The sequence below is a fragment of the Hirundo rustica genome, chromosome 2 (assembly GCF_015227805.2).
Source record: "Hirundo rustica isolate bHirRus1 chromosome 2, bHirRus1.pri.v3, whole genome shotgun sequence".
In the NCBI taxonomy this organism is placed as follows: Eukaryota; Metazoa; Chordata; class Aves; order Passeriformes; family Hirundinidae; genus Hirundo; species Hirundo rustica.
The window spans coordinates 2,595,025-2,605,280 of NC_053451.1; positions in this window are offsets into that span (position 1 = coordinate 2,595,025).

The following is a 10,256-nucleotide window of genomic DNA, read 5'->3' on the forward strand; positions in this document are numbered from 1 at the left end:
TGTGAAAGAAGCTGACTGTCAACTTTCTGGTGATAGATGTTGCTTAACAGCTTATGACTAGATCAGAGAAATATTTATGGCACAATGGAGTAATAAACTCTGATTAGAATACCTATTTACCGACATAAATAAATAAATATAAAAGTACTCTGAAAATTACTTGAGACTGTTTCACAAAGAGCACGTCCAGGATTACCCTCTTCGACAGGGTTTGTTTGTGAGCTTGATTGCCAGGTAGTTCTGCCAGTAAGATGGGAAATGAACCAAGTTGGCTTCTACAACTCGCAGTTGTAGGGGGTGGGACAGGTGGGTGGATGTTTTTTTGTTTTAATTCAATTATGGTTGACTGATGCCTGTTCTCAAAAAACCCCCAAAACACTAAAAAACAAACCACCATGAAGGTTTTTGCATTGTTAATGCAAAACAAAATGGAGCATTAATGAATAACAACTGCCTGAACCAGTCCTGTTCTATGTAAAGACTTCTCAGTTCATCTCTTTGCCAAAGCTGCATGTAAAACCATTTTAAAAAGGCTTTGGTAGGAGTTGTTGCTTTCAAGTTTATTATTCCATATAGTTCAGAAAAAAAGAAACATGGCAAAGAGAGCTGCTTGGACAATTTCAATTCATTTTTCAGAGTAGTTTTCAAATTTTCACTGCCTACTGCATGTAATAACTGTAGAGAGACTGGAGTGACTAACAGATGATCAAGGGAAGGCTGATGACTTATTTAATGGATGTTGAGCCACCTTGCCTTGCCAGCCTTGCTTGTACTTCAGTAGCCAACTTTGATGTCTACCTGCTGTAAATAAATCCTCTCAGTAATGTTCTTTGTATGCCAAGTGAAAAGAGGAGCTGTACATGTCTGCAAAGTCTGCAAGAATTACTTGAATGAATCAGTAGATACCTGATCCTAAAATCCAGATTTTATGATGAAGGATCTCTTGATAAAGGAGTCAGGGCAGAACGGATGTCCAACCTTGTAAGTAACTGTCAAAGGGTGCTGGATTTTCTGCTAATGGTCTTTCATGGTAGAAATGGTTCTTCTAATATATGGCTGCTATTTGTTAAGGAAAAGACTAAAGTAGTACTCCTGCTGGGGTCTATCTTGCATGGATTTCTGACCCTCACTGAGATAAATAACAACATTCCAGCATTTATTCAAGCATATCCACGAAAACAGGTCATTGTGCCTATCACTTGATTCTTTCAAACCAGATTCCCTACTGTCTACAGCAAGTCCTGTACTACTGCAATAACATTTCAAATGGATGTCTTTGCTTTCTAGGTAGCTCTTAGCAGTGGTCATTCACATTTCAGAATTCTGCCATTTTGTTTTGCTCAAAGAAATCTCTTATGTATGTAACTGTCTCTGTAATGAATCAAGAAATTTCACAGAATCATGGAATGCGCTGGGTTGGAAGGAACCTGAAAGATCAGCTCATTCCAGCCCCTTTGCCATGGGCAGGGAACCTTCCACTAGACCAGGTTACCCAGAGCCCTACCTGGCCTGGTCTTGAGCACTTCCAGGAACGCACAGTCCACAACAGGGCAACCTGTTCCACTGCCTCACCATGCTGAGAGAATTTCTACCTGATACCTAATCTAAACCTCTTATCCATCAGCCTAAGGCCATTCTCCCTTGTCCTGTCACTCCATGCCCTTGTAGAAAAGACTCTGTCCAGTTTTTGTACCCCCCTTTAGGTACTGGGACTCTGCTATAAGGTCTCTCCAGAGTCTTTTCTTCTTGGACAGAACAACTCTCAGCCCGTCTTCTTAGGAGAGGTGTTTCGGCCCTGTGATCAACTCAGTGACTCTCCTCTGGACTCATTCCAACAGATGATTACTCTGTTTCAGGTGACTGTTCTGTTTAATCTATCTGCTTATTACCAGATGTTGATGGCACAAATGAACAAAAGTTCTGCTCTTTGGAAATATTAATTTCTAACATAAAGAAATGTCCATGATTAAGAAATAGCATAAAAGCTGCTTTAAAACCTCATTGGTTTGGCCTCTACTATTGAATTTTTTTTCCCCCAAATCTGTTCACCGTGGTTCAATTTGGGGTACTTTGAAGGAAGGAAAAGCTTATATGCCTGATTTTTGATGGTAAGATTCAGCCCTGCCCGGCTTGGAAAAGAATTGCATCCCATGTATATTTTTTGTTTTGATTTAATGTCGATATAAATTTTCCTCTGATTTGAAAACTTTGAAATTACTGCTTATTATTTCTACTGTAACCTCCACCATTTTACAGACTTATTTACTTATCTCTTCTCATTGCATCGTTTTAGTGCCAATTACACAAAATATGATCCATATGTGGATTGTGGTTCACATTTGTAAACTATGTAAACACTGTCAAGACTTATGAGTTTAAACAGCAGAGTTTACTTCTGCTAAGAAGTATTCCTAAGTCCATTATAAACAACATAGATGTAGAACGATAGTGATTTTTGCAGACAAGCTAAAAAAAAAAAAAAAAAAAAAAAAAAAAAAAAAAAAAAGGTCTTAAAGATATTATTTCAAAATGCAATTGATAGAAGGTACAGAAATAGGCACACCGATTTTGGCTTTGGGATGCGAAACAAATTTTGAAAAAGAACAACATTTAAGCCTATAAGGAGGCTTTAAAGCTGCGCAAGATTTTGAGTGGAATTAGGCCGATTCGAGTCGCGCAGTTTCACACTGAGCACAGCTATTTCCTCAGAAGTGTGCTGCACGGCATGTCAAGACCTGGAAATATGTTGCCTGTGTAATGTCAGGACCTGACTCAATCGGCAGTTTATCTTCTGGCCAAGAACAGTAGGATCAAAACATCAGGGTAGGGCGCCCTGGCACCTTTAGGATGTCTCAAAGCAAGCTGCTATTGAACGAGCTAAATCTCCCGCGCCCTACTTTCTGCTGGCTACAGAGCAGAGCCTGACGCGGCAGCTCCACGGGACCTGGGCGCATCCACCTCCGCCTATCTCTTCAATACCATGGAAGGATGCAGTGGGAGAATCGGCACAATTTGTCCCCAGCTTGTATTAAGCCGTCAGCGAATACCTAAATCACTTCCTTTCCTGTCACTTCATCCCTTGACTACATCCTTCGAGACACAACACCATTCAGCGAGAACCACCAGAAATACCCTCTGCAATGATATGTAAATCCGGCAATTCATCATGCTCTGTGTAGTACAGGTTTAATTCTTCCTGCTAGGCCTCAATCTGCCGAAACATTACTCTGATATACAGTACAAAAGCGGTAACAAAGATGTTCATATCAGCCCATTGTGAGCCGGTGGCAGGGAGAGAAATCAATGAAGCCATGGGGACAATGGCCGGGGTTTAAACAGGCTGCAGAAATTTGCTAAGGCGAGGACAAAAGCCCCGGCGCTGAAAAGCGGGCTGCCCAGGAATTCCTCGGGCTCCATTATCCCGGGGAACAATCCTCACTCAGAGAGTGGATTTGCATCTCTAATAGGGTTCAGGGTCTGTTTGTGAAGGGCTTTCGCTGGGGCTGACCCCATCTCTGCGGATCACATTGATAGCCGCGCCCGGTCCCTGCCCCGGCCGCTGCGGGCAGGGCGGTACCATGGGAAAATGCGCCCGCTTAAAAGGGAGCGGAGGAAGGCAAGAAGAAAATTAAAGGCTTGAGGCAGTTTTGGTGGTACTTAGCAGGGAAAATTACTCCGGCAAATAATAGAACCTACTGCTGGTAATTACTGCTAACAAGCTTCCCCCAACCCAAATGTGACACTCGGACTGATGTGAGAAAAGCTGATATAGGCCAAGCTTATTAAGCCTGAAAGAAAGGAGGCTCTTCCCTATGAAAATACAGCACTTGGAGCCTGCAAATCCTGTAATCTAGTGTTACCAATTATCCATTAAAATAGAAAATAGAGCTGTAATATTTTAGGTCCTTTCTAGGGTATGTAGTGCCAGATGCTCTAATCTGAAGTGATTTAAAATGGAAAAATATTTTGTGTCATTCGTGTGCTCCTGTTTAAACCAAGCTCGGGCTTTACTTACTCCATCTTCTTCTGGAGATAAGTGACAATCTGTCTTTTAATGCTGCCGTGGTAATTTTATTGTTCTAAATTTTCTGAAAACACAACCTGTTTTACTCTTCGAAAAAATACTTTGAGCCAATCGAAACCCTCTTCAGACCTTCCTAGGTGTAGCTTCCATATGTGGATCTCCCTGTTCTCTTCAAGTGCATTGCTTTGTTTACATAAAATAATTTATCTTGCAAAAATAATAATAAAAAAAAATTAGAACCACACAAATATCCTCTGTAATTTATCTAGAGTATTTAAAATAATTTCCCCAAATTCAAGGGAATCATTTCCAGGCTGGCTATATATTTAAAGAAGACTATCTAGAAATAGGACTAAATTCCTGCTTAACCTCAGTATCCCTCATTTCTTAACAACAGTGGGCTATAAGTATTTTTCCCTGTGCTCTAAGTACAAACATCTTTGCACTAAGACCAGCTAATCTGCATTATTTCTGTTTTTTCTAGACGTCCTCTTCTACTATGGTGCTTATACTGAGTGAGAGTCAGTTAATTTCAGCAACAGTAAAAATTACAGCAGTAAAGGAGGTGATGCACGAGGCAAGAGGCAAGACTACAAGGAACAACAGTTACAAACTGCCACAAGGGAAACTCCAGCTGAAAAAAAAGAGAAAAGAGAAAATAATTCTTTGCTATGAGCAAGGTGAAGCCCTGAAATAAGCTCGAATAGCTTGAAGAATCTGCATCCTTCTAGAAGTCAATAGCTTTGTTACACTGGACACTGGGCTGCCTGACTTAACTTTGAAGTTTGTTCTGCTTGAGCAGGAGGTGGGAGTAGGAGTCCTCCAGCTAACCTTTCTGTACATCTATGAAGTTTAACTTTGTAATTTGCTCATTATTCCCATTTTCTCTCCTGTTGAGACAATCTCTGATCAGGGAGGTGACATCTCCGAATACCTGTTACATCCTTGGGCAGAACAAAACAGAATCAATAACTGAGAACTCTGTGTGAAAATTCGCAACAGAAACTTACTAGAAACAACCTTGAGTTTGCAGTAACTCACTGAACAAAATATCTTGCTGCTACAAAAAAATACTGACTGATTTAAGGATGGGTGTGTTTGTTTCCTTGTTTGTATTTTAAGAAGATTGTCTACAGTCTGTCATTTGTAGGCTTGAATTTCAGGAACTTTGAGACTCTGGCATCATAGGGTTGTACATATAGACTCTTTCTGGACCAAAGAGAGCAAGCGGAATCTTTAGGAAATTTTTTTGCTTTGCTGCAAAACCGTACGGAAACTTTCAGTCCACGCGGTGTTTATGAGTTTGTGAAGCTGTACTCACTTCATCAGCAAGCACCTTGGTTGAATTCAGGCACCCTTGTGCATCTTTACAAAGTTTGACATTGATTAGGGAAAGAAAATTGTAGGTTGCAGGGTCTTTCCTTAAATAGAAAGGCAAATTATGCTCTGTTAGAGGATTTCAACAAAATAAAGGGTGTCTGAATGATTAGCATGTAGAATAAATAGAATATTTGTATTTATATGGCATTTGGATAGGATTCTAAATCTTACAGTACATATAGCAACATTAACTGTTATTTAGTAGAATGTTTTCTTTTAAGGATTAGATTTGCAGATCTGCTCTTTTCCTTTGTGTCTGGGGAAGCTGTTATATCTACAAGATGGAATCTCATTACTGTGTATAATTGTAATTATGTAAATCAGGTTATTTCTGCCTGTCTTATGTTTAAAAAGCCAAAGGAAATTGTTGATGATCTAGTTAGTGTGATACATTCAAAGTGTGGATACAGCTGCTGAACTTTTCCATACCATTTTTCCTCCCTCTTCTAGAAGTGTGACTAAAGCTCATCCTGACCAGCTGCTATTTCTGAATTTATTCACCTCAAACTTTAGGAGAAGAGGAATCGGTTTTGTCATCTAATTAAATTTAGATTTAAAGTCTGTAAATTTAGTCTGTAAATTTAGTTGCTTCCGTGAGGAAATTTCATTCCAGCTGAGTTATGTCACCTGGGTACAGACGTTAAATTGGTTTCCAATAATGCCTTGATCTCCCAGTACGTTGTGAAGTGGAGCCGGCATCGTTGTTTGGTTATGCAGATGAGGAGCCAGATGCACCTCCTCAAGGTCATTTGAATGAAGCTGTGGTTGGGTTTGGGTATAAAATCTTATCTTCTAACTCTTAGCTCAGTGTCTATCTCTTCATTCATATTGCTATTTTATTTGTGTCCCTGCCTAAGAAGTTAACAAGCTTCCTGTATTTTCTCCTGTGGCCCTATGCCCACAAAACTGTCTTCCTTAGAATTTTATATGGAAAAGAAATAAATCAAGTTTACTCGAACTAAAGCAACATTTTTCCTGGTGCTAATTGAAAGAAGTATTAGGGCTGCAGCTTCTTTTTGGTACAGAAGTAGATTAAGTCCTTGCTGGTATCTTGAGTCCAGGGAATGCCTGCGTGTTCACTGGGGGCTAGTGCAGCATACTGAGGTGGAGTTTGACACTTGTATTAATACTCTGAGCTAACTTTGCACTGAGCTAACCCTGGGACAAATCACACATTAAAAATAAAAAAAACCAAAAACCAACAACCCTTTTATGTCCAAGCCATGAGCAGCCAGTTGCTTTCAGAGGATGCTGTGGGAGATGTGTCAAAAGATTCACTGAAGTCTATCTAGACAGTATCCATGGCGCCTCTTTTGTTTTCTCCATGCAAAAGCTAATTAAACTCCTTTCCACTCATACACCCTAATGTGCAGGTTTACAATAGTTGGCCACTTGCTGAATACATGAATTTTCATTTTTTGACAAAGCATTTAGAGTTGTCCAGGACAACATAAATTGGAAAGGCCTAGAATCAGTGCAGAGCTGCCTGGCAACAGCAATTAGTATTTAATTCTGCAGTGGAGGTAGTTACTTAACCTTCATTCGAACACAGAAATAATTCAGCCATAGATAAACATATCATTGAGATGCTCCTTCAATTAATTCAATGAAGCCTCATGTATGCATAGGAACAAGCTAAGGGTGAAAGAATGATCTCATGGAAGTTTCCCCACATGAGCACCTTAAAGAAAAAATTGGGCTCAGATATTATTCTAGCTAATGTGTTTGGTTTTTGTGGGTTTGGTTTTAATTTTCATGAAAGGTATTAAGCTCTGGAGTTGGATTTAACTTGTCTGGTGGACACTGATATGGTCTGATATGGGGGCTTTTCTGAGAAGTCTGAACTTCTGGTAAAGCAAATGTCTTGGTTTTGTCCTCTCCTTTGCACTGCTTTTATTCTTCAGTGTGTTAACTGCATTTGCATTTTCTTGTCTATACTAAGGCTTTTTCATAATCGTGGTATGAAAAACAACTGGTGATAGCTTCTAGAAGACAGCTAAAAGTCTTGTTTTAATAAATGCAAACAAATATATAATGATTTACTTTAATAATTCCTGGATATGAAGATTGCTAATCTTGTAGTGAAAAAAAACAACATAAAAGGTGTGCACTGTAGGTTTTGGGGGGCGTGTTCATAAACTTTGTAATGCAGCTGGTTTACACCAAATAATACATCAGTGAAGTTACCTCCAAAGTTAGTCTTCAGCTAAACTATAGTTTTGGTGACAGAAGATAAAAATGAATGCTTTGATGAAGTATTATTAGTATTTATTGTATATTAGCATTTAATGTATAATGTGACTAATATATACTGACCCTAACCGGTACCTATGAATTATAGATCCTTAAGGGAGTTAGTTACATAATTTGAGGACTTCAAGCAAAAGGAAAGAAACTGTCTTCTGAAGGAGAGATCTCTCACATCTGTCTCTTCTTCTTGCTTTTATCAAGTTGCTGTGAAAGATTGCAAACACCAAACTAGTCAAAGTGTGCTTTGGCTTGTGGGTGTTGCAATTGACGGCCCACTGTGAAAAGGAGCCCTGTGAAACTGCTGAATTAAGGATAGCTCTGTGCTCCTTCTCTTCAAATTGGAGAATATTGAAATGACTGAGCTCAAACAGCTCCCGTGTTTATGAATTTGACTCGGTTCTTGAGCTTGCAGTCTCTTTGCAGATTCTGACTTCACAGCACAGTTGATGCTAATTATATTAGCTCAGGCATACACAGGAGTGCTGCCTGCAGTCACTGGAAGTCTGGCAAGGAGAGAGCTTCATCAGAAAGGGCATGTTTGGGTTTGGAGTTAGTTGTGTGCAAAAATTATTTTGACAGGGGTCTGAATACAAGAGGTAAAACTATTTTTGAGAGGTTTTTTGTCTATCTGGCAGCCCTGGCATGTTCACTGAGTATTGCCAGTTTCTAAGGGGGCTCTCTTCTCCTCTGCCATCTGTGGCACAATGCTAAAAGTCACCCTGACCCCACATTTCTGGTTGCTGCCCAGCTTGGTTCAGTGTCAGCAAAGCAACCCTCAGCCAGCAGCTGAGGAGAGCTGGGGGGACACGAGGGATTCCGTCTCTCAGCCAGTGTCTGTGACAACCACCTGGACCTCAACATGTAACCCTGCTTTAGCAGCCTTGAGCTTTTTTGCATTCATTGGAGTAAACAATAAAACCTTCAGCTAAGCAGATTTCTAGAGCTGTTTTTCTGTCTCTGGTGAGCGAAAAGTTCACTTACTATTTTCTGACACTATGTACCTGTTGTTAAAACCTGAGCAGGGGCAGGCTAGCTAATTTTTAAAGTAGTTTTCTGGCTAATGATTGTTTAGGAATAGAAGTTTTGATTCAGAGTTCATAACCAAAATGGGCTTGTCCTGGTTACCAAAAAGACTTGTCTTATCTGATGAAATCAGGATAGGTTATGCAGAGGGGAAAAAAGAGCATTTCCCTTGGTGCTGATCATCTCTAGAGATACTTGGAGATACTGTTATCAGTAATCACTGCTGGGGTTTGACCAGTTCAAGGAATATATTGTTGGATGAGTAATACTGAGTGGCTGATAGGTTACTACTCCATGAAATGGAGTAGATATTTGATAAGTAGTAGCACTCTCAGCCCACCTCCTGGATTCCTCTTCCTCCAGCTCTTGTCCCTTTGCCCTTTTTAGTTCATCTTGTCAGAAATGAGAAATGACTGCACTTGGTTTAGTTTGTGGCAAACAAGAAAGGCAGTGTACATCTGAACTTGAGTTTTAGGTCATCATAACATTTCTTAACTTTAAGGATTTTCTGTTTTACGAACTGGACGCCTTTGTTGAAGGGAATAAAGGGAGAGGTATTCACACCGAGCAGGGACTGATATCATTGGAGAACAATGCTCTCTACAAACCACATATTGTACAGGCAGGCACAAAATGAGCTTTCATGCAGGGTTCTGTCAGTGTCACTCAGGCCTGCCTGAATGGACAGAGCTCTTGTGATTTATCTTCCATTCATCAGTCAATACCCAGCACTTTTTCAGCAGTGATGGATAAGATCTCTTGCTAAATATACTGGTGCTGCCTGCTGAGTATTGTTGAGCCTGAAAACTGAACGGGAAGGCAAAGCTTGATCTATCTCATACACGGAGCTGCAGGTCAGGAAAGTTATGGGAGCTGCTTTCTGAGCAGCTCAGAAAAGCACCTGATTAATTTTGGATTCTGCAGGTGGGGGAATATGAATATCCTCTTCTTTTTTTGTATTATATATTTGTGTTTTAGCTGGTGTCTGTGTAAGAAGGATGTATCTGGGCTTCAAAGCTGTTCTGATTTCCTAAACCCTTCCAAAGATGCTGTATTAGCAGGACATTCAACAGACACAGTGTAGCCCTCTATATTTTCATATTTCAGAATATTGAGACATTCTAAAATGTTTTATGCACTTCATGTGTAAACAGAGACAGACAAATGTATATTATAGCAGTGTCCCTTGCCCCAGCATGGGGATGCTCAGCAAGCCACTCCTTCACATCACCTGGCTTCTGAAATACAGCACCCTGTGCTTTTTAAACTCAATCCACAAAACAAAAGCCTGCACCATTTCAGAGCAACCAATTTATCTCACACACTTGTGGCCTCTGGAGTGCAATATAGGAGAAGTGGAAATACCTATGGGCAGAAACTTTTCTCTCTCCTTTTAAAGGAGGATCTATACTCATATTTTTGGGGTGAGGTCACGTATCTTTACATGACAGTAGGATTATGATTGAAATAAGAATGTTCTGAGCAACATAAACAACTTTTTAGATGTAAGGCAGGGCATGCCAATGGAAACATGTTAGAGGGTTGAGGCAAACGCACAAAAAATACTTTCCAGCTCAAC